The 21,985-nt window shown below is 41.6% G+C and overlaps 1 protein-coding gene and 1 long non-coding RNA gene across 7 annotated transcripts in view; one reads left to right on the forward strand and one right to left on the reverse strand.

Annotated features, from left to right (window-relative positions):
- The window catches only part of MID2 (midline 2), a 100,811-nt gene that overhangs the window by 32,312 nt on the left and 46,514 nt on the right, over positions 1–21,985 (forward strand). The window lies entirely within an intron of this gene.
- On the reverse strand, positions 14,117–21,185 carry LOC141409442 (uncharacterized). The gene is made up of 2 exons (XR_012430260.1): positions 21,047–21,185; positions 14,117–14,342 (listed from the first exon to the last, which is right to left on the reverse strand). It is a non-coding gene; the product is annotated as an uncharacterized lncRNA (long non-coding RNA).

A 21,985-nucleotide genomic window follows, 5' to 3' on the forward strand; every position in this document is an offset into this window, starting at 1 on the left:
TTTTCATTTTATGTAATCCAGATTCATCTATAGGGAATGACTATATTCACAGTGTATACCAGGCATTTCACATTGGGTGGGGGCGGAGGATACCAGCTAAGGTCCTTCTGAGAAAACTGGAATAGGGTATTTTCCTGTCAAACCCGTTCCCCTTCTTTATTGTCTGCAAATGTCTTTGTCACAGATTGACTTTTCCTAAAGGGGCCATAAATACTGCCTCCCTATAGTGGTTCTTTCTCCCTGTTCTCTATTCTCCTCAGAAAGTAAACAAAGCTGCAGTCTTCCTATTATAACAGAAACAGAGATTAAGATCACTACAGATTTGTTAGCTGACTTCTATGGTAATGTATCTTGTTATAATTGCTGCTGAAGGTTTCAGAATTCAGTAGATGGGTAGTTGGGAAATGTTTTCTGTTGGGGCTGGAGAACATGGGAAAGAGGTAGAGGCAGCTCCAAGACTCCCTTTAATCTAATTAAGGAAGGGCATGCTTTGACCTTGCTACTATAGCCACTTGATCTCTATATATAGTTCTTTGTCCTGGCTCATCAGGCATCCTTTGTTTACATTTCCAAAGGAAACCTCTGTATGATGCATAGCCAAGGGAAAATATATACCAACAGATGAATACTTCCTCTTCGCTTCCAATACTCCATGGTTCTGTGAATAATAGGCATTCTAAAACATAGCGAGGGGCAAATATAGTTAAATACTTAGTAATCAGTTGGTCAACAGCATTTCTTGAGCATACACTGTGTACTCAGTGTGGTGGGCAATTTGGGGGCTGCAAAATAAATATATGTGGTTGATGACCCCAGGAACTTTCAGTCTAGTTAGGGAAAACACAGTATGTAGTGAGAAAGAGTATTTATAGAGGCAGCATGAAGTGCAGAAAATACAAATGAATGTAGTATAGCCCTTTCAATTTTACTTATTTAGTCTTGTTCTTAGCTTGTATGGCATTGAGTAAATTAAAGCACTTTCCTGGATATTTTGTGTGCCACCTTTTTCTTCTTTCTAGAACTGCTGTGATACAATGGGTTAATCCATCCCAGAAGCTCCATGGGCAGGTTGATTTCCTTCTGACTCTTCTCAATCCTTTTAAAGAGTTAGATGGCACTGCTCTTTAGCATTAGGAGAAAGAAGAAAGAAAGGAGATTAGTTGGAAGAGAGGGAGAGGTTTCCCTTAGTTTGGGGAATTTTAGCTTTCTGTCTTGCTACTAGGTCTTAGCTTCATCCACTTTGGAAGTCTTTCTCTTTAGAGTTCAAACTTTAGATGGCTTGATATTCTCTTCTTTCTGCTTCTATTGCTCATTGGAAGGGTATTTGGTCTGGGAATAGCAAGAATCTTGGAGTCTATGTAATAGATGTCTGGCTGCTTCTCCAAGCATAAAATATAAATATTTTAAAATAAATTAATTTAAAAAACACTGCTATGAATGATTTCAGCAGATAATCCTTAAATATTTTAAGGTGGTTGAGCTAGAAGAAAGAATAGAATCTAAACCATTAGAGCACAAATATATTTGTTGGTGGAGCCCTCTTTAAGGAGCAGTCAGTGAAATTAGTATAATTGGAAAATTTAATGGAAAAAAAGCATTTTAGCCAGATGTTAAAGGAGAAAAAATAATTACTCCCTCTGGAGAGACAGAAAGCAGAGGTATTAGTGGAGGTGTAAATGAGCACATTTTATGGGGAAAACGGTGCCTTAGGCACTGGGTATATACAGATAAGTAGGAAATGGCACCCGCCCTCAAGGAACACACAGATTGGCTAAAAACCTGACAGGTAAAATGGCAAATAGAATGTGAAGTGATAATTACTGTAATGAATGTAAATGCATGATGACAAGTTTGCATGGAGGAAGAAACACTCAGGCCTGCCTGAGAAACTTAGGAAAGGCTGCAGAATGGAAATAAAAATTGAATTATCTTGAAATAAGAGTAGAATTTTGCCAATAAAAATGAGATAAGGGAGTGAAGGGGACCACATGCAAGAATACAGAAGGGTGATCAGCATGGAGACGTTCAGGGAACCATCAGAAGTTTGGCTTGGCCAGAATGTAAGACATGAGATTGCAAGAGGTGAGTATGGAGAAGTAAGTAGCTTGGACCCAGATAATGAAGAGCCTTGTAGGCCATGTATAGGTGTTTAGACTTTAACCTGAGAAGTCTGGGGAGCCATGGAAGGATTTTAAGCAGGTGAATAACTGAATAAAATCTGCACTGAAGACGGACTGCTATGGCTGTAGTATGGAGTATGGAGCAAAGGTCAAGGGTCCAGGGTAAAAAGTGAGGACAAAGAGACCAGTTAGATTTTTACTGATCCAAGGAGAGGTGAAGGCCCAGCTTGAGACAGTGGCAGTAGGATTAGGGAAGAAGGGATAAATTCAAAATATTTCTAGGAGGTAAATCAGTATTAATTGGTGATCAGTTAATGGGTGAAGGAGTGAGGGAGAAGAAATACTATGATGATCCACAGGGTTCCGGTTTAGGTGACCAAATGGGTCTATGGCCTTTAACTAGGTTAGGAAATATAAAAGTTCTTTTTAGGCCTGCAAGGTTTATTGTTCTCTGGATCAGAAAGGCAGGTAGGAAATGTACAGTAGAAAGCTGGCTACCTGGATTTAGAGGTCAAGAGAGAGGTCTGGGAAAGGGGTATACTTGGAAGTCATTAGCATCTAAGTAGCACTTAAAGCCATAGAGAATGTATAGATTGAAAAGAGGGCCTGGGACAGATTCCAACCCAATTGTTTGTCACTCACAATACAATAACAAACTGACTTTCCAAATAAATAGAAAGTCTGTGGTGCTTTTGAGGAGATTACTGAAGAATGCTGTGCATTTTGAAAATTAAATATCAAAAGTAAATTGTTCATTTGTGGAAAAAATCAAAGGTTTAGACATTATTATCTTAAAGACTACAATAATAAGTAACACTGAGGATTTCCTCTGTTCCAGCTGAGCACTTAATATGTGTTAACTCATTTAATTCTCACAACAGCTCTGGGAGATAGACACTGTTAATACTCCTACTTTACAGATAAACAGAGATAAAGAAATATTTAAGTGTTTTGCCAAGTTCATGCCACTGGCAGGTAAGAGAGTGGGGATTTGAATACAGGCACTTTAGCTCTGGAGCCTGTGCGCTTGACCACTCCATTACACTTTTTTTTGCAAGACCAAGGTACACGCCACTTGGATGTCTGTTGTTCATCACTGGTGGTTCCTGGACCCATTGTGAGGATGACTTATAGTGAGCAAGGGGTATAGGATAGGGATGTGAATTCTGAAGGAGAGCAAAGGAGAAACAAAGAACAGTCAAGAGACGAGGAAAACCAACAAAAACAGAGGATCAAAATCTCAGAGGAAGGAGAGACCTTCAAAATGTGGAAGATTTGATTAGTCAATTGGAGCAGAGGCATAGAAGATTTCATTAGTGATCTTTGAGGGAGAAGGTTGTATGAAAATATGAAGATGGAACATAAATTCAAAGAGGTCAGGGAGAAAGTAAGTTATAAGGAAATGCAGGGCTGGGCTCGGTGGCTCATGCCTATAGTCCCAGCACTTTGGGAGGCCAAGGCAGGTGGCTCACCTGGGGTCTGGAGTTCAAGACCAGCCTTGGCCAACATGGTGAAACCCCGTCTCTACCAAAAATACAAAAGTTAGCCAGGTGTGGTGGTAGACACATGTAATCCCAGCTACTCAGGAGGCTGAGGCAGGAGAATTGCTTGAACCCAGGAGGTGGACGTTGCAGTGAGCTGAGATTGTGCCATTGCACTCCAGCCTGGGCAATGGGAGCGAAACTGTCTCAAAAAAAAAAAAAAAAGAGGAAATGCAGGTTGCAAGAAGTTTGATCACGAAGGTGAAGCAAGAAATAAGGTGTTAGTTATTATCCTTTCGAAGGGCAGAAAAGTCAGACTCATAAATGCTCTGTTTGTGTATTATTCTGCTACTGGTGAGTTAACAATAGGAATCACTAGATCCACTGCGTTCATCCACATATGTTTCCCTTCCCTTCCTGACTTGGTGTCCAGCTTCATCTCCAACCCAGGACACTGTAGCCTTAGTTTCTACAACTTGCCTCTCCTAAAAATGGTATGTAGGTCCTGGGAGGCAGTGTGCTGTGACAGCTTTGGAGTTGGACAGACAGGAGTCATGTTAGCTGTGCAGCCTTGAACACATACTTTTTCTGAGCCTCAGTTTCACCATCTATAAAACTTGGACTAATAATACATTGAAGGGAAAGGCAATACATGTAAAGTACCTGCTACTGTGCCTGGCATATATAGTCAAAGCTCAATAAACGGTGGTGGTGGTAGTACTAGTCATAGTAGCAGGAGGACGAGGAGGAGGGAAAGAAAGAGAAAGAGGAAGAGGAGGTGTAATAGCAGGAACAGTTGCTAGTAGCAGTAGTACTAGTAGTAGTAATTTTGGGCACTACACATTTTGCCGGAGATTCCTAGCCCTGACCTCAGGACTTCCAAAGCTTTTTATCACTATCTCTGAGAGTGGGAAGAACAATCATTCCCAAATACTCATAACCAATTTCAAATTTTACATATACCAACTAGAACTTTCCTCGGGAAGAGAGAGTGGTAATGAAATTGCAGCAGCAAAAATATTGGGTATCTCAGCCATGTGACTCTACATAGCCCACCAGTAACTGCAGATGTGATAGACTGAAAAGGGTTATTGTGCTCAATAAGCTGCTAGTTTGCAGTTACTAATTTAAACACATTTTATTTAGTAAGGAAACATTCACTGCCCTTCTGCAAGAATATCCAAAAGATTCTTTGTGTTGATACTTAAGTAAATTTACCCGTTATCCTGCCCAAATTCTTCTTGATTACTGCCTTTAAGCAAAGCCAAAAGAAAGTTTTAGGGAGGGTCACATGGTTTCACCTCTAGTAATTTTAAAAAGAGAGAGTTCTATAATTTTGTATTTGCGATTTAAAATGTTTATTAGCAAAAATGTTCTGTAAATATTTTTGTGAGAGATGGAAGAGCAAGGGGAGCAGGCTTAAGAGCTCCTGAGAAGAACTACCAGTGTCTTGTGAAAATGAAATACCTAGTTTTAAACCACTGTGGAATTATAGGTGGAGAAAGTTATTTCTATGAAAAATGGAAAATAAGTGCAGTGATCCAGTCAGTCTATTCGTTTATACTACTGTAATGACTAATTCAGAATATTACATTCAATCTTATTAAGTATATAACAATTGACATTTAATATAGATGAAAAACCTAAGTTAACTGTGCAATCCAGTGTGTGTTCATAGCCTATTTTTATACTAGAAAAGAAAGTGCTTTATAATTTTTCAGACATCTAATGCATTTGATCCTTTTTAAAAAATACTTTGTGACAATTCTTCATATATGTCAGTAAAGTAACATTTTTAAAGACATTAAATGTTGCAGTTGAAATACTTGGAGCGTATGAACACATGACAGGGTTTGAGGATAAAGTTAGTTAGGATTAATATTGTTTTCCTCCCCCTCCTCCCTCACATCTATATGGCAGGTAAGCTTTCAGGTGTGGTCATGTCTTCATAGCCGAAACGGTTCACATAGGAATGCACTTTCATCCCACTTTTGCACTTTTCCTTTGGTACAGTGAAGCTTATCTTACAGTCCCATTTCCCATCCCTCCTCTAGTTCCCATTTCTGTGTTCAAATTCCAGGTTACTCACTAAATGACCAGAGCACTTGCTTAATTTTGGCCCCTCTTGTTTGCTCCACTATTTTCACAATCCACCCCAATTCCCCATTTCTAATGTGCTCTTGGAAAGTTAATGTAATCCTAATAATTCAGCTAAGGTTCTATCAAGCTTATCCTATACCTTTAAATGTTTCTAGTTCCACTTCTACTCTAATCTCTCCTGCCATCAACCCAACCAAAACCAAACAAATTTTTTAAAAACCCAGACTTGAAACCAAAACAACCATCACCACAGCAGATAGGCAGACAGCCATTGAAATGTCCTTACTGTCTCTGCCTGTCAAGAGGAGTCCAGCTGTGTGGTATGGTAAGCAAGGATTGGGAGGAAGAGAATCTTATTTGAATAATTTGTTCTGGGCACTGTGCTAGAGACGTCATTTCTAATCTCACTTAGTGTTTATGACAACCCTGTGATACAGCTGGTTAATATTCCCATTTTGCAAGTGAGGAACTTGAAGGCCAGAAATATTAGATGCCTTACTCAAGGTCACACATAAGTAAGCTGGGATGCAATTCTGCATTTCTCTCACTCCAAAGTCCATGTTCTTTCCATTGCACTGTGCAACCTAGTGGATAAGTTGTTGGCTTACTTGCCACTGATTCATTTGTGCTCAGATAGGTAGGAGACAGCTCCAGAAAACCGCTTGTTTTTCTCCACAAAATAGCTCTAGCTCTAGAAAAACATATGGTCTATTTGGGAGCCTGGCGTTCCTGAATCTGTGGTAAGCCTCTTATGTACTCCTGCCATTGGCCTACCTTTGATAGCCCAGAGCTGCTCTCCATATTCGGACAGCCCTTCATAGGGTACAGAGGAGAGGGAGTCGCCTAGAGTTGGCAGAAGGAAGCAGTAATGCCCACAATTAGGCATTTACTTGCCCAGATTATTTTTGTGCCATGGGGGTGAAAATAGTGTGGGCAGCTCCAGGTATCAACACTGTCCTCATCCATAGAGTTTACGCTGGGACCCATATTTTCTTGCTGAGACTGCTGGGATGGGTCGTCATTCTAGGGCTGTACGTGACCATGTTTCAGGGTAAAAGTAGTCTCCATGAGACACAGGTTTTCTTAACAGTTACAAAGAGTTTTGCAGTAAAGATGTAGTCTCAAAAGTATACTTAATGTTTGCACATACCAAAACAGGCTATAAATAACAAATATAATACCACAATGACTGCAAATATATAGATTTCCTCAAAAAAGAGTGAATGCATTGCTACCATTAATGGTGTCTTTTGATGGAATGATTACTTAGAAGTATACATACAGCCAGGAAATCAGCTATTTACTACCTCAAGACAGAAAGAGAATCCAATGCCTCCGTCTATTCCCACTACCTCTCCTCTCACCTAAATCAAATCTTGAATCCAAGTTTACCCTATCTCAGCCAGTCCTAAGAGCTCTTAATTACTCCTAAGAGCTTTAAATACATTAGCTCATTTAATCCACACAATAACCCAATGAAGTACGTATTATTCTCATTCTCATCTTATAGATGGGGTAACTGAGGCACAGAGGGGTAACTTATTTGTATAAAATCACAGGTGGCAAATTAAGAGTTTGCATCCAATTTTACTGAGGTCTATGCTCTTAATGAGATTATGCTGTATTAAAAAACAGGGGCAAAACTAACAACCCATGGCTCCATGTGCAATGTTTTGCAAGTCACTGATTATTGTGCTTATGATCTGGGTAAGGACAGAAAACCAGTATTATGTGAGCATGTGTCTTTGTGGGAATGATGTGGTGTGATACTAGAGAAATGTTTGGGCAAGCCTTTCTTTGTGATGGTAATCTCTCCAGAGCATGCATCATAATGCCTCTGCACATGTTATGCATCTGTCCGTCTATTTCATAGATGGCTGTGCCTGGCTGTTCATCTCTTATGTGTGTCTGGGGAGGAGGTTTTATGTGTACAGAGGATATATGTGGAAAAAAGGATATATGCCCAGTGAGAGAATTAGTGTTTAAACTGGGTCATGAGGATTTTTTGACCGCTGTTTCCCCCCACCCCAAAGGGTTCTTTTCAGTCCTTTGATGATTTCCCCATGTAAGGCGAGAAACTGGGACACAACTGGAGGATGTTGCCTTTTGTTTTCTCTGATTAGAAACATTGACTCTTTCCTTGAGAGAAGGTTTTCCTCCTCTTCTGCATATCCCAAGCCTGTTCCAGCTTCTCCTTAGTAACATCAAAGGCACAAAACAATCATTGGCTTTGGAATAATTTCTAAATCAATAAAACTCTAGCTAAAAGTGTATAGCACCAATGCTAGTCGCATAGAAAGACGTAGTTCCATCCTGAGCTCCCTCATCCCAATCTATATATGGGTAGTTTTGCACTGGCATAGAACGGCAGGTTTACCAATGTCCAAAGATGTCTTATTAGAAAAATCTCAGGTGCAGGGGAAAGCCCAGGACATGAGGAGGATTAGAGAAGAGGGTGAGCAACCTAGGCAGGGAAGAATAACAATGGTATGTGAAAAGGAAGGAGAAACAATCACAAGATGCCAGTTTACTCTATAGTGCACATACAATGAAACTCCTGCCAAATTTGTGGTGTGTTCTAGCATCTGAAGAGCTTTGAATCTTCTAGCACCCTGGGGCTATTCTGGGATTCCAGTTGCCACCCACTCAACAGCCAAGAAATTCAAACCATTTCAGGAGGATTCCATTGGTTTTAGAATGAAATGGAATTTATATTATATTGGTAGCTCACAGAGAACACTTACATTTAAGAAGTAAAAATATGATATCACAGATGAATATGCAAATTGCATATTGTTTGCATGCCAGAGTAAAATTAAACACCTTCATGCTTTCGTACTCCATTTCTGTCAAAAACAGGGTATTGGCAGAAAGTCATCTGAAAAAAAAAAGAAACACTGACCTGCAGTGAGTACTGCCAAACCCCATGCTAACCCAGTGACACATCATTAGCTCAGAGTTGAAAGCAAATGGTGTTCCTGAGGGTCTGATGTTTATTATTTATTGTCTTTTTTTAAAAAAAGCACTTTTATAAAACCTCTGTCATTTTTTCCTCTGTGAACCTTTATAAAAATATTAAGCGCCACTGTGGGGTTAGCATAGTGTTATGTGATACAGAGGAATATAGTAGCAGTTGTATTAAGTCTCTATCCCTGTCTTCAAGGACTTTATAGTCTAGTTGAGAAAACAGAGCTCACAATATGAAACATTGCCAAGCAATATAAAATAATTTAGCACTAAACTGTGTGACAGTAACTGTAAGTGATGTAGTAATTCGGGGGAGAGGGTGATCGAAGAAGGCTAACATTGTTACCATCATTAATATCTATTGTTCATTAACACTTAATGTGCTCCATGTGTCATGCCAAGTGCTTTACATGTATTATCTCATTTAATCTTCTCAGCTACCTCTGAGACAGACACTGTTATTATCCCAATTTTTCAGATGAGGAAGCTCAGATAGCTAAGTGATTTATCCAAGGGGAGCGTAGAAATGAGACTAGAGAGGCATGGAGGGACCTGATTACAGAGGACATTAAAAGCCATGCTAAGAAGTTTGGCATTTATCCTAAGGTCAAAGAGAAGCCAATTGAAATTTAGTATGAAGCCATTTTAAGCATGGGTGTAGTGGGGTTTTTTTATGTTTGTTTTTGTTTTGTTTTGTTTTATTTTGAGACAGAGTCTCCCTCTATCTCCAGGCTGGGGTTCAGTGGTGCGATCTTGGCTCACTGCAACCTCCACCTCCCAGGTTCAAGGGATTCTGCTGCCTCAGCCCCCTGAGTAGCTGGGATTACAGGCATGCGCCACCACGCCCAGCTAATTTTTTTTTCTTTTGTATTTTTAGTAGAGACGGGGTTTCACCTTGTTGGCCAGGATGGTCTTGATCTCCTGACCTCGTGATCTGCCCACCTCGGCCTCCCAAAGTGCTGGGATTACAGGCATGAGCCACCGTGCCCGGCCTGCAATGTGTTTTTTTTTTTTAAGTTCATACTGTCCCTCTGCTGGGTTAAGTACACCTTGGGAAAATAAATGATTGGAGACAGAGGGACCAATTAGGAGACTGTAGTAGCATCATGCTTGGCACATGGTAGGCACTCAATGTCTACTTGTTGGATGGATATATTAATCCAGGGAAGAGATTTTGGTGGACAGATCTAGTGAAATATGAGGGAAGATGATAGAAAAGGATAGATTTGAATTATATTTATGAGGTAAATATAGGGGATGTGATGATTAAGTGGATGTGGGGAATAAGAAAGACAAGTTAAGAATGAAGCCCTGGGTTTCTGAGGAGCTGGTGATACCCTTCATTCATTTAGGGAACATTAGAGAAGAATCAGATTTAATGGAACAGAATGTAGGAAAGAGACGAGTTCAGTTCTGGAAACACTGAGTTTGTAGTGCCTGTAGTTGTGCAAATGAAATGTCCAGTGAGCAGTTAGTTATATCGGTCTAAATTTCAGGAGAGAGAATTAGGATAGAGATAAATATAATTAAGGCAAATGGGGATCTTTTTGAGGTGATAGAATTGCTCTAAAGTTGGATTGTGATAATGGTTACAAAATTCTGTAAATTTACCAAAATTATTGAGTTGCCCACTTAAAATGGGTGAATTATGTGGCATGCAGATTATATATCAATAAAGCTCTTAAAATTAAAAAAGTTAAGCAAGGTACTGGCACATAGGTAGTAATTGAAGCCTTAGAAATGGATGAGGTCACCTAACTCAGTGTGCTAGAACTCTCAGAATACTGACATTTAAGGGACAGCCAAAGGAGTTGGAATGATCAGAAGGAAAACTAGGAAAATTTGCGTCATAGAAGTCGAAAGAAGAAAGTATTTTCAGAAGAAGTGAATAGATGATCTTTTAAATAATGATTTGAAAGACTTAAATATCTTGAAATGTCAATAGGAAGGAGTGGAACCAGAAGAGAGGTTGGCTGAAGGAAAGGGAAGAAGATTAATCAAATGAGGACCCCAGGAAGGTAGAAGAGGATGGAATGCAAAGCCTCTAGGAGAGGACTGATGAACTTTCTAGAGAGATCTATCACTTCTTTGTAATAGGAGAAAGGAAAGATGATTGTTTCCTTATTGTTTTGTGAGAATTTAAAAGAATTCCCTGGAATAATTTTTTTTTCTCTGTGACAAAGGAAGTAAAATCATTTGTTATGATTTTACTATGAGTGAGAAGGGAGGTGGTAGGGTTGAAGCTTTGTGGACAGTAGAGATTGCTACTGTGGAGATATAGAGAGAGCTGTTAAGAGAAACACAGAATTAATAAGAAACTTTGAAAGCCTGCTTGAAATTGGACACCACAAATTTAAAGGGGAATCAATCTGTGCTTCCGTGATTAGCATACAGATCACACTTAAAACCATGAAAATGAATGAATTTGGCCAGGAAAAGTTGATTAGGTGAGGAAAAGGACATAGATATAGATTAGATAGAGATAATATATATTATTAACCTTTTACCTGTCATGTGTTGTGATATTTTCCCCCAGTTTGTCTTTTGTCTTTATTTTCTGTATGGCTTCTGGTTTTTCTTGCTTGTGAAAGGTCTCCCCCTCCTTAAACTTTCTTTTCATATTTTTGGTGGTTTTATTTTTTATATTTTAAGTCTTTAATGTACCTGGAATTTGTTTTAGAATATGAGATTTTGAAATGTATTTTACGACATGTAGTTGTGTTTCCTTTCAGATAGATAACTATTATGCTAAGCCCATTTATTTAAAAAAAAGCAGTCCTTTTCCTGTTGAGTAGAAATGCTACCATTGCCATATATTGGATTTCCATATGTACTTGCTTCTATTCTAGGCTCTATTCTGTTCCATTGATTTAATTTTCCATTCTTATGCCAATACCTTACTATTTTCATTATACTAATTTTTAAATAATATCTGATATTTCCTTACTATTCTTAGATATTTGTTTCTCCATATGTTTACATATTTGTGTCTCCATATGAACTTTAAAATAATTTTGTATAGTTACAAAATATACTCAGTTTGGATTGTGATTATCACTATATTACAGTTGTGTGTTAGTTTTTGGAAGAGAGACATTCCTATGATATGTCTTCCCTTCCAGAATCATGGTATATCTTCGCATTTTTTCAGGTTTTATTTTTGGGACCACCTCTTTAATATTTAGTTGTTTTCTTCAAATAGGTACAGTACATTTTGTTGTTGTTGTTGTTGATTCCTAAGTAGTTTGTACTCTTGTCCGTGCTGTGAATGGGCTACTTTTCTATTTCCATTTTTAAAAGCATATGGAGGAAAGCTTTTGATTTTATGTATTTTCTTGTGTATAATAATCTCACCATACTGGCAATCTTATATTTAAAAAAAAACTAGAGTCTCAGGTTTATCTGAGGCACTTATATCTCCTTTACCAATATTTATACCAATTATTTCATGTTCTGTCTTTCTTTTGCCTCAGCTAAAACATTTAAAACACTATGGTGATATCATACATCCTTGCCTTTTTCATAATGTTACTGGAAAGGGCCTTAGCATTTCACCATTTAGTATGAAGTTTGCTATTTATTATATATGAACGCTGTTTTATTTAGAATTTTCACTTGAACTGGCTGCTGATTTTGTTTAAAAGCCTTTTAGAATATATTAATATAACCCTATATGTTGATTTTTTTCTAATCTTGAATCATTCTTTTGTATTTGGAATAAAAGTGTTTGGTTATGATGTTTTACTCTTTTGTTGCCCTGCTACTTTTGTTAAACATTTTTCTCTATATATTCAGAACTGAAATCCATTTATAGCCTTATTATTTCTGATACCATTTTAGATTTCTGATATTGTGGAATTATACTAGATCTAGTAAATGCATTTGAGACGTTTTTGTCTTTCTCTGTGGTCTTAAATAGTTTAGGTTGTGTAAGAATGATTTGTTTTTTTCAAAGTTTACGGAACTCAGCTCTAAAACCATCTGGGCCTGGAGCCTTAAAAAAAATTACAGATTGTTAATCACCCTTCCAATCTGGTCTAAAGTTATTTGATTCTTGAGGTTTTGTTACATCTTCTTGGGTAAAAGCATTTAATAGATTTTTTTTTTTTTTTTGAGACGGAGTCTGGCTCTGTTGCCCAGGCTGGAGTGCAGTGGCCGGATCTCAGCTCACTGCAAGCCCCGCCTCCCGGGTTCACGCCATTCTCCTGCCTCAGCCTCCCAAGTAGCTGGGAGTACAGGCGCCCGCCACCTCGCCTGGCTAATTTTTTTTGTATTTTTTTAGTAGAGACGGGGTTTCACCGTGTTAGCCAGGATGGTCTCGATCTCCTGACCTCGTGATCCGCCCGTCTCAGCCTCCCAAAGTGCTGGGATTACAGGCTTGAGCCACCGCGCCCAGCCCATTTAATAGATTTTTAAATCATGTGCTATACTTTGCATATGATATTCCCTTATAATTAATATCTATCCAATGGTGTGCTGGTGCTGACTTTCCAATTGTGTGCATTTTTCCCATATTTTGTTTTGGTGTATATACATTGGTAGCTTAAAATCCATTAAAGTGTAAGTTTTCATACCATGGAAATCAGCAAGCACTACAAATTGTGGCTTTTTTTTTTTTTGAGAGCCAATTGTTAAATGGTTATCAGCATACTATTGTCTATATCTATAAGTGTATCTCCTTTTCCACTGTTAGTGTTGTATTTTTGTTTTATTTTTTCCCTTTTTCCTTAATAATTTCAAAGAAGCAGCTTTTGATGTTAATTATCCCTTGCAAGGTAGTTTCATTTTGATTTTATTAATTTGAGCTTTTTAAAAGTGAATTTCCTCTTTCTATTTACTTTCATTTTATTGCCTTTTTCCGGTTTCTTAAATTGAGTGAATTCCTGTAGTTTCCATTTTTATATATTTTCCTGAGTAGAGCTTTAACTGTATCCCATATATTTTGGTATTTAGTGTGTGCTGTTTCATTATTTTCTATAAAATTAACAACTTAAGTTTCATTTTCCTCTTTGATTACAAGGTTATTTAGGAGTATTCAAGCAGAAAATTTCCCCGACCCCTTTGCTGGCAGGAACTGGAGTGCATGGATGCTAGAACGAATCAGCCACTTCAGTGCCAGCAGGGGCAGACTCCACTTGCTTGGCCCCACTGTGTTCCACCCCTTGCAGGAGGGGGAGCGCAGGTGAGCAGGTGAAGGAGCTGGGGCAAGCGCTTTTGGGTGCTGGCAGGAGCAAAACTCTGTGCTTCTCCACAGCAGCATCTAGGGGGGTGCCCATGTCCCCTGAAGCCCCAGAAAGAGTGTTACAGTCAGTGCTCTTTTAGCTTTGCTGTCTGTGAATGGCTTAAGTGTTAACAGCTCAGTGGAGGGTCAGTGTGACAGCCTTTTGCACTCGCACTTGAGTTCTTGTTTGACATCCATGAGGAATGAGGTCACATGAACAAATTGGAGATGGTAAATGTGGAGGATTTTATTGCCAATGAAAGTGGCTCTCAGAGGGAAGGGGAGCTGAAAAGGGGACAGAGTGGGACGATCATCTTCCTCCAGAGTCTAGCTGTCCCCGGCTGGACTCCTCTTCAAAACAACACCGTAAAGCTGTCCCTCTGAAGTCAAGCTGCTTCTCTCCAACTTCCAACCATAGTCTCCAATGTCCAGCTGCTTCTCCTCTTCTCTCTGCTGGCGAAACCTGGGGTTTTTATGGGCACAGGATGGGGGGCAGGGTGGGGTATGGGTGGTTTTGGAAAAGGCAGCATTCAAGCGGGAAAATAGGAATGCATGTTCTCACTTTGGGCCACGGTGCCAGGCTTGAGGGTGAGACCCTCGCCAGAGACCTACCCTCTTCTGCCCAGAATTTCCCTGCCTCCTGTCCCTGTCATTTCCCTCCTCTGAAGAGGCACATCTAACTGCTGTTATAATATGGACAATGACTGGTCTTAGCTACTTCCTGCTTACAGGGGGTGTGAGTATGGGAAGAACAGCAGTCAGATTCCTCTCCAAGGTCTACCTAAGGGTCCCCGGCAAAAGGGAGCCATTGTCTAAGGCTCTGGTTGCCTGACTGTTTGGAGTTTGATGGCCTTTAGGCACAAAGAAACAAGTTTTACAGGGTTAAGTATGCATGGACCAAATATATGTATTATACAAAGAGGAGTTAAAAGGAGAGAATCTATTGCCGAAGATTACAGAAATAAGAAGTGAAATATACTAATCATTCTGAAAACAACATTATACCCCGTGGTATAGCACAGAATGAAGGTAAAAACAACAAGTATAGGGAAGACTATAAAGAGGATATCCATGGAAGGTTAATCATTAACACTTATCTTTTGTGATTTTTAGCTTGAGTTCCCCGATCTCTTCACATTGGTACTTTGGGTACTCTTCTGGGTTGATGCAGGTAACTCTGTCAGCTTCCCAGGCCTTTACTCATGTATAGTGAATACAATGATCTATTCCAGTGACTTTCAGTGCCATAGGAGTAGAAAGAAGTATAATCCCTCCCAATCTGGGCTTATAGAGGGAGAAAGGAAAGGAAGTACCTTTACCAGTACAAGGTCCCCTGGGTTGAATAGGGGTGGCCCTAGTTCATGGGATTGGGCCTCCAACAGTTGTTTCAGTTCCTGTTGGAAATGGGCCAAAGAAGTTATATGTTTAATCAAATCAGAGGTTTTTTTGGTCCAGCAAGAAATCATTGGTGAGAAAAGGCCATCCATACATCATTTCAAAGGAACTCAAACCCAGTTTTGGAGGGGTGTTTCTAACATATAGTAGGGCTATGGGGGCGATGAGTCTCCTAAGACAGTTTCCTGAGGTGCATTTTGATATCATTCATCTTTTCCACCTTTCCTGAGGATTGTGGTCTCCAAGCACAATGAAGATGGTACTGTATGCCTAGTGCCTTTGAGACCCCCTGGGTGACAGCTGCCTTGAACAGGGGCCATTATCACTCTGGAGGTACTTAGGGAGTCCAAAGCAAGAAAGTATCTCATTAATTAGTACTTTTATCACCTCAGAGGCTTTCTCTCTCTGACATGGAATTGCTTCTACTTAGTGAAGTTATCTCTCCACACTAGGAGATACTGGATGCCTCTTGCCTTTGGCATATGGGTGAAATCCATTTGCTAGTCTTCCCCTGGATAGCCTCCTGTCCTTTGGATTCCTAGGGGAAGAAGCTGTCGATTAAGGGGATTATTTTTAAGGCAAGTCTAGCAAGCATTAACGATCTGTTTAACTGTATCAGGTTTTTACCTGATAACAATTTCTGGGCCAACTGATAGGTTTTATCCTTACTTAGGTGGAAGGCTTGGTGAAGGATTTTAAGAACTTTTGTATTGGTCAGCAGCCTGTAGATGAAGCTTGCTGTCCTCCAATTGTAGCCATCCTGGGGACCGAAAGATGTAGCCCTGAGAGGTTACCCATTCTATTTCCACAGGAGAATATTTAGATTTTATTTCTCTTATGGGGCCCTCTCAGATCAGTGAGGCTTCAAGTGGATCAGAAATCTGAGGCCCTGTTGCTGCTGATTTAGCTGCTTGGTATGCCAATCTATTTTGCTCAGCTACTTCATCCATACCTTTTTGGTGGCCTTTACAATGTATTACCACCACTTCACATGTGAGAAAAACCGAGGATAATAGTCTGTTAATTTACTGATGGTATTTAATGGGACACCCATTACCTGTGAGGAAGTTTCTCTCTTTCCAGATAGTGGCACGGGCATGGAGGACTAGGAAAGCGTACTTAGAATCAGTGGAAATGTTAACTGTTTTTAGTTTGCTTAACTGAGTGCCTTTGTGAGGGCAATTACTTTGGCTAATTAAGCACTTGTCCCTGAGTAGAGAGACACGCTCTCAACAATATCATTCAGAGTAACTATTGCATACCCTGCTTTATGGATCCCTTGTTCTACAAAGAACTTCTGTCTGTAAAGAGAATCCAGTCTGGGTTCTCTAAGAGAACCTCTTGAGATTCTCTTGAGATCCTCTCTGGTCACATAGGTGCATACTACTAGCTGTTCACAGTCATGTTCAAGCTTCTCAGCTTCCTCTGGGAGGAAGGTGGCTGGATTTAGGGAGGGGCAGGTTCTTAATTGGACTTCAGATCCCTCTAATAACAGAGCTTGATACATGAGGATGCAGTTGTCTGTTAGCCAGAGATTCCCCTTGGAAGACAGCAGTCCTGACACATTATGTGGAGTGCAAACAGTTAAGTTGTTCCCCATGGTTAACTTAGTAGCCTCTGGTACCAGCAAGGCTACTGCTGCATCTGCCTGGAGGCAGGTTGTCCATCCTTTGGCTACCAAATCAAGCTCCTTACTTAGGTAGCCTTCAGGTTGCTGGGCTGGACCCGGGCTTGTGTTAGAACTCCCAGGGCCATTTGCTTTGCTTCCGACACATAAAGATTAAACATTTTCCCTATGGGGAGACTAAGGGGTGGTGCCTCAAGCAAGATTTGTTTTAGTTGGTCAGAGGCTTTTCTAGTCTCTGGTTCCCAAATTAGACAGTGAGTTTTAGCTTCCTGAGTATCCTTTATTAGGTGATATGAGGGACAAACTATTTCACCATACCCAGGTATCCATAGTCTGCAGAATCCCGTAATGCATAAGAATCCCCTCAGTTGCTTGAGGGTTTTGGGAAGGGGAAAGGAGGAGATGGACTTAATCCTTTATTTGCCCAATGCTCTTGTCCCCTCTGACAAGATCAGACCAAGGTACTTCACTGAAGTCTGACAGAGCTGAGCTTTAGATTTCGAAACTTTATATCCTCTATTAGCCAGAAAATTAAGAAGAGCCTTACTACCCTCCTGAAAGGCTTCTTCAGTTGGAGAATGTCGTCTATATATTGTAAAACTTTAACCCAAGGATAAGGGTACTCAGAGAGGTCTCTTGGCAGTGCCTGCCCAAACAAGTGAGGGCTGTCTCAGAATCCTTGAGGTAACACTGTCCAAGTAAACTGGGTAGTTTGGTTAGAGGGATCCTCTAATGCAAACAAATACTGGAAGTCAGAGTGTGCAGAAGAAGGCATCCTTTAGGTCCAGGACTGTGAACCGTTTAGTTCCCTCAGGTATTTGAGGTAGCAGGGTATACAGATTGGAAACCACTGGGTGTAATGGAACCACAGCTTCATTAACGAGGTGGCGGTCCTGAACTAGTCTCCATTCCCCGTTGGGTTTTTTGTATTGCCAATATCGGGGTATTACAAGGGCTGTTGCAGGGTTTGAGGAGGCCCTGCAACGTTAAGTTATCAATGATGGCTTCTAGTCCTTTCCTAACTTCTGGTTTCAGGGGATATTGTTTCTGATTAGGAAATGAGGTGCAATCCTTAAGGTGAACCTGGACTGGTATGGCATTTGTGGCATGGTCAATTTTCCCTTGAATTGCCCATACTTCTGTGTTAATATCAGTCTTCACTAGGGGGAGACAAATAGTTTGTCTGGAGGCCATCAGAACGGTGGTCCCCATACCCGCCAGAATATACCTATTCAACAGAGGAGTTGGACTTTCAGGCATAATTAGAAAGGCATGGGTGAACAACAGGTCTCCCCAACTACAACTAAATGGTTGGCAAAAATACCGGGTTAAGAGCCTTTCTGAGACACCCCTCACATTTGTGCTAAGAGAGGAGAAGGGACCCGAATTGGAGAGGAGAACCGAGAGACCAACCCCAGTGTCCAAAAGGAGGTCCACTTTCTTCCCTTCAATTTCCAGAACTACCTGGGGTTCCTGGATGGTAATGGTGGTCTGGACCACTGGAGCTGGGGGGAGGAGCCCTGAGACCCATCAGTCCTGCTGGACCACTTGGGAGATCGGCTCTGGACCTGGTGACCAGCCTCCCTGGGGACAGTCTGCCTTCCAGTGGTCCCCACTGCAGATTGGACAGGGTCGAGGTGACTTCCTCATGCTGCCTTGGCAATCCTTTCTAAAATGTCCTGGTGTACTATATCTGTAGCAGTTAACAGGTGCACCTCAGGAATTCTGAGGTTTGTGGACTTGCATGGTGGCCATTAAACCCTCTGCTTCTTTCCTGTGTTTTCTCTCTCTCTCCTGGACCTCCCTATCTCTATTATAAAAGATCAAGGTGGCCACTTTCAGGAGATTCACTAAAGTACTCTCTGCTCCCAGGGTCTGTTTCTGCAGTTTCCTCCTAATATCAGGGGCTGCCTGAGTAATAAATTTATCCTTTAGGATTTGTCGTCCCTCGATTGAATTGGGAGATAGAGAGGTGTGCTTTACCAAGGCCCCTCTTAACTTCTCCAGGAAGGCAATAGGATTCTCATCAAATCCCTGGTCTGTCATGGGTAGCTTTGTATAACTGAGAGGCTTAGTTCTGGTCCTATGTAAGCCCTCCATCATGGACACCTAAAGTGTCTCCTCTTCCACTCTCCCATCTCAATATTGGGATCCTATTTAGGGTCATTCAATGGTGCTGCTTCACTTCCAATTGGATAAAGTTTGACTCCTTCCCTGACACTATATGTGATACTAAGCTCATCTCCAAATCCCTCTGTCAGCTGCAGAATGGTGTGCTTCTCAGTGTTAGGGTTTGATTCAAAAGTAACATAATGTCTTTCCAGGAGAGTTCAAATACTTGGGTTACATTCTGGAAAGCCACTATATAATTGTCAGGGTCATCTGAAAACTTGCCATGATCCCCCTTAATCTGCCTTAAGTCCTGTAGAGAGAAGGGCAACTGGACCTTACTGGCGTCAAATTCACCAGGCATCTGTTGGAGAGGCAAGAGTGAAATTGGGGCTTGTCCAGGGTGAAGATTTCTAGGAGGAGGGAAGTGTGAGAGAGAAGCTGGATGGGGAGGATGGGGTGGACCCAGAGGAGCAAGGCTGGAGGGAGCTGGCTCTCCTGCTGGAGGTGTCTCTGGGGTTCATTTCTTTAGTTCCTTGGGATTGCTGCTTGCAGCCTCTCCTGAGATGGCAAACCGGAGGGCTGGACCAATCCTACACTATCAGCAAAGGTCTGAATTACCTGCAAGGAAAATAAAGTCTGCACATGTGGCCTCAGACCATCTGTCCTCATGTTCACAGAAAAGGTCTAACTACATGATGGTATTGAAATGAATGGTTCCTTCCTGAGGCCAAGACAGTTCTTCCTGCAGATCATAATTTAGCTAAACCTTTGTGCTATGAGGCATTTTACCTCCAGAGTATGAGGGTCAAAGCAGTTCCAGTGATTCAGGATACCCTCCGGAGGAGTATAGATGGGGTGGTGAAGATAGCTGGTTACCCATTCCAAAAGACAGGGAAATAGGTGTCCCTCATTTCATTTCCTTCTTTCAATGAAAATTTGAGGTATAAGGGAGAGAGAAAGTGACCCTCGCTCTTTTCTCTTCCATCATTTTATCCCCAAGACCTGGCAACCTTAGATGGATGCCACCCACAGGTGCCATTGCAGCCTGCACTCATAAAACAAGGAGGGCCTAGAGAATAGGAATTGTGTGCACTCACCTATGCCTTCATCCTCTTTACTGTTGGCAACTTTGGGTTCCAAGGGCTTTATCTATGCCATGGAGCATGGCCTCCTTCCATGAAGCAGAGGCTTAATCAGTAGGAATTGGTCCTACCCATTTATACTGTTCCTGTTGCCTCACTTAGGATTCCTCAGATCTGGTTTTCCTTTCTAGGGCTTCAACCCAAGGTTTAAAATTGAGTTTAGGGCAAAAAGGTGTCTCAGGGGGTGCATGGATTCATTTAGATTAAGTCCATGATGGGCCCTGCCAAACTTGCAGTTACCAGCCAGCGGGGCCACTCCTCCATTGCTGCCCTATCATAACCAGAGTGCCGAGGTAGGAAAAGAATCCTCTCACATAGAAAAAGAAAGGAAAAGAAAAAATAAAACAGCTGAAGAGAGGGGGAAGAACCCCTTGCTCTATGTGAATGGGTACCTTTAATCACTGTATTCTTCCCCCGCTTTGGACTGAGCTGAACTCCTCAGCCAGAGGAGTAAAGGCTCTATGGGCGTGTGATGGGAGGGGACGGTGACTGGGAAATGCTGGACAGCTCCCCGTGTGGGGCCTGTGGGCCCCAAGACTGCCCTGGGGCCCTGGCGGCAGCTGTGATTTTCTCCTGCTCTCCATGGCTGTTGGAAGTGGCACATGCATGCTTTGGACATGCCCAAATGCCCTAGCCACGAGGGGAAGGGGTGGAGAGGAAACCCACTGTGTGCCACATGTGTCTGCAACTGTTGGGGTGGGGGTGGGGACGGCACCTCTAAGAACAAATGGAAATCACATTGTTCTGAATTGTGTATCTGATTGCTGGGCCAAATGTTCATTCTACTTAATAACATCTCTGCTGTTTGCAGAAAAACTCTTAACATTATAAAAGAAGCAATAGGAGCCATTTTAAACTATGAAAGAAGAAAGGAAAGGTACCACAGAAAAATCTGAGCATCTTGGCGGACCATCCATTACATCAGGGCTGGGGTCCAGTTCAGGGGCCTTCTGGCAACACCGAGGAGTGACATTGGCCAGATGCCTTCAGCCGCCCCAGGACTTTATTCTGGTCCCACACGATGGCTAGACCCCTGTGAAGGGAAACAGAGCCTTTTACCCAAAAGAGAGAAATGGCAGGGTTGCATCCTGCCCCCTGCAAGTGGCATAGCTCAGAGGAAAGTCTGAGGACAAGAAGAGACAGATCTGCATTTTTGCATTTACTCACCCTTCTGATGTATCCCAGATAAGAGCCTAAAATGGAGCAGAAAATTTCCCTGACCCCTTTGCAGGCAGGAACTCGAGTGCAGGGGTGCTAGAACTAGTTGGCTGCTTCAGTGCTGGCAGGGATGGACTCCACTTGCTTGGTCCCACTGCCTTCCACCCATCACAGGACGGGGAGTGCAGATGAGCAGGTGCAGGAGCCAGGGCAAGTGCTTTTGGGCGCTGGCAGGAGCAAAACTTCGTGCAGATCTGCAGCAGCATCTAGGGGGGTGCCTGTGACCCCTGAAGTCCCAGAAAGTGTTACAATTAGTGCTCTGTTAGCTTTGCCATCCATGAATGGCTTAAGTGTTAACAGCTCAATGGATGGTCAGGGTGACTACCTTTTGCACCCGCACCCGAGTTCTTGTCCAGTGTCCAGGAGGAATGAGGTCACATGAACAAATTGGAGATGGTAAACTTGGGGGATTTTATTGCCAGTGAAAGTGGCTCTCAGCGGGAAGGGGAGCTGAAAAGGGGACGGAGCAGGAAGATAGTCTTCCCCTGGAGTCCAGCCATCCCCAACTGGACTCCTCCCTGAAGCAGTGCTGTCAAGCTGTCCTTTTGAAGTCAAGCTGATTCTCTCCAACATCCAACTGTAGTCTCTGATGTCCAGTTGCT

The sequence above is a fragment of the Macaca fascicularis genome, chromosome X, assembly GCF_037993035.2.
Source record: "Macaca fascicularis isolate 582-1 chromosome X, T2T-MFA8v1.1".
NCBI lineage: Eukaryota > Metazoa > Chordata > Mammalia > Primates > Cercopithecidae > Macaca > Macaca fascicularis.